A 3,318-nucleotide genomic window follows, 5' to 3' on the forward strand; every position below is an offset into this window, starting at 1 on the left:
TCTGGATCGTGGAGAGGCAACCGAGGTGCGTCGGCTCCACTGCTGGAGGCCAGCGTGGCCAGGGCTCCTCCAACGCCCAGGGCCCACACTGCCTGCACCTCAAGGGGCACGTGACTCCCTGGGAGGGGAGGCCGCTGAGCTCCCCGGGGCCCCTGCCCCCTGCCCCAGGGTGGGGGCGCCCGGTGGTGACAGCACAGAGGGAGGGTGTGCCGGGGCGGCAGATGCTGGAGGCTGTGGAGCTGAGGAGGACGTGTGCGGCTCGCTGGGGGACCGCAGCCAGGACCTGTGCCCCGGGCCCCGGGGTTCCAAGTGGGGAGGGTTCCTTCAGGAGGCTCTTTGAAGGACCCAATTATCTCAGAGCTGGTCCAGCAGCACCTCGGCCTGGTAAAGCCCCGGGCTTGTTAAAAGCGTCTGACAGCATCTTGTCCCCCAGACGCTGCCAGGGCCTGAGTTGAAAACTCTCCACGGCCAATTAGAAGGCCATCACCAGTGGGCCGAGGCCTGGGTGTGCCTGTCAGGGATGTGCATTCTTGCTGTTGTTTCCTCAAGCCGGCCCCACCTCAAGCTGGCGGGCAGGTGGGTGACGGGTGGGTGGATACAGGAGTGGGCGGGAGGAAGGAATACAATGGCACCCCGTGCTGTACTACGAAATCACCCTTGCCGTTTCTGGAGCAGGCCGACCCCTGACTCCCACCCTGCCCCAACAACATTGGTCACCTTCTCTGGCCCCCTCCCCGCTCCTGAGTCCCCTCTGCCACAGCCCTGAGCACCACCCTCTGCTCCACACTTGTGCCCTGCCCGGCTGCAAGGCCCGGAGGTGGAGCCTGTGTCCCCACCGATGCACGTGGCCAGTGTCCTGCTTTGCCTGGTCTCCGTTCCACGCCACCTCCACAGGGAGGCCCCCCACCCCTGGACAGAGCCCGGAACCGTGCCTGGGAGGCGGCGGGAGCCCAGGCGGCTGGTGGCACGCCCTTCACTTCCACGGAGGGCTGGGCAGCACCAGGCCAGAGGAAGCAGCTGCTGGGGGGACTGGAAAGGCGACGAACAGGAGTGAGCACGTGTCGGTTGGACGGACGAGTAGGAGCTGGCCTACTCAGGAAGGAAGACCCCCAATTCCAGCATCGGGACAGGCAGGTGTTAACAGAAGTGGAGGGACAGGGCCAACTGAGAGGTGGGGAAAGTGTCAAGGGTAAATAAGTGGAGAATGGGATGGTGTTGACGTGAGGGACCCAGGGGGCATCCCTCCATCATGTCTGAGGCTGAGGGTGTCGTTCCCTGGGGAGCACCCAGATCTAGGGCACACATAGGGCTACCTGGGTGCCCACTAAAGGCCCACCCGGGGCAATGGGTGTGCTCACAGAGGGTACAGCCATGTGGCCCAATCTTCTGAGGGAGCCAGGACTGTGGGTGGCCCCGGGCAGCGGCGTCACCAGCCAGAGCCAAGGGGCTCCAGTCCCCCCGCGATCTTGTCCTGCAGTTGGTGCAGAAATGCCAGCCCTCAGAGAGCCGCCTCGGGGTTCTCCGCAAAGACTAGGCCAGTCTGGAAACAGAAGCTCCCCATCAACCTCAGATCCTCTGTGGCCCAAGAACACAGGCAGAAGTTCAAACACCTCACTGCGCAGGAGGCCTGAACCCTCACCTCCGGCCACGCCGAGGCTGAGCCCAAGACTGACCGCTGAGAAGGGCTCGGCGCTCGAGGTGCAGCCGGGGCAGGGGGCGACCCAGCTGGGCTCTGCTCTGGCTGTCCCTGGCCTTGACCCTTTTGCCCACCTGGCATGGAGCCAGCAGCAGCCTACAGTCCTCAAGGCCTGTGACGTGGAGGTGCTCCGTGACACGGAAGCGGCTCGAACTTGGCTGAGATGCTGAGATTTGCAGGTGCCCTAAGGCCAACCACTGCCCTCCCCGTCCCCGCCCGGGGCCCCCAGGCCTCATGCAAGTCTGCTCGCTGGGGGAGAGCCAGGGCCCCTCAGCTGCGACAGCTGCGCGCCCGAGTGATGTATAAGCCTCTTCCGTGGAGTGCTGGGAAAATATTTCGATGGTGTCAAGATTATTCATCAAAGTTGGCGTCATGCAGGGTTGCCTTTCCTCGGGCCACCACCAAGGGAGGCGGCCTTTCTTAAAAATAGAAGGATCATTATAGACTCTGAGTCTTGCAGGCACCAAAGGGACGCTCTCAAATGCCAACTGCATCGCTCCCGGCCCCACTGCTCCCCCGCAGGTCACGGAATACAATTGGCAGGACCAAGCCCCACACTGGGCCGCACTCCTGTGTCCTCCCTGAGGACAGGACATTTGAACAGAGACCACGAGCACCGAACTGGGAGAAAAGGCCGGTGCAGAGAGCATTTCGAGCAGAGGGGGCAAACGGCCGATACGAGCCCTGCAGCAGGAGGGGGCTCGCTCTTTGCAAAGTGTCATTTCCTCCTCGGGGGCCCCAGGAAGACCCGCCGCCCTTGCACTAACTTGGGGTCTTGCTCCTGCGTCCGGCCAGGGTCATGCCCCAGGTCTCCTGCCCTCCGCCAGTTGAAGGGGCCAAGTGTGGAAGACAGCAGCGGCCTGAGTCCCTGAGTCGCCGTACAGAGGAGCCCGCCCGGGAGTGAGGAGCTGGCATTAAACCTGGCACGAGAATCAGCTTGGTGTTGAGGGACTGAGGCCGAAGACCTTCTTTGTTACTGCAGCATAGCCCACCCCAGGCTGGCAGATTTCCAGAGTTTTGTTTGGTCAGCAGCATGGACACTGGGAGAGAGAATTCCCAGCCTTTCCCTACCGGTGAATGTCAGCCTCGACCACAGTCACGGGGTCACCCTCCGAGGTCACCCGGAACAGTGACCTCCAAGCAGTGCCCTAGGAGCCCGCATGTGAGAGGGCAGGGGGGCCACAGGAGGGACGGGGGAGCAAACAGGGGTCACTGTGGGAGGGAGAAGTTTGAACAAGACCCCAAAACAGGAGGACCCTCCCTCCCTTTGTCCATCTACATGATGGGACTCGGAACAAAGCCTCACTTAGGTCCTGTTGCTTAAAACACAAATTTAGAAGTGTGAAAGCTGGCCTCGTCCCGCGCGGTTGCATACAGCAGCCCCTCGGCAAGTGGGCTGCTCCAGACTGAGGCGTCCCCCGGTGTGAGAGGGACGGCCAGATCCTGGGGGTCCGTACAGGAAAAGACCGGTGAAGCAGCTCAGTAATAACTCACGCTGATGACCCATTGTAACAATATATGGCTATCTCGAGTTAAATAAAATGTAGTATTAAAATACGTTTACCTATTTCTTTTCGCTTTTGAAATGTGGTTACCAGAAACTATTGAATACCATGTTGACT

General features: G+C 61.4%; 1 protein-coding gene across 1 annotated transcript in view; it reads left to right on the forward strand.

Annotated features, from left to right (window-relative positions):
* Positions 1-3,318, forward strand: part of ARHGAP8 (Rho GTPase activating protein 8) — a 181,173-nt gene that overhangs the window by 41,675 nt on the left and 136,180 nt on the right. The gene's annotated exons all lie outside the window — the stretch shown is intronic.

This window comes from Desmodus rotundus, chromosome 3, assembly GCF_022682495.2.
Source record: "Desmodus rotundus isolate HL8 chromosome 3, HLdesRot8A.1, whole genome shotgun sequence".
NCBI classification, from domain to species: domain Eukaryota; kingdom Metazoa; phylum Chordata; class Mammalia; order Chiroptera; family Phyllostomidae; genus Desmodus; species Desmodus rotundus.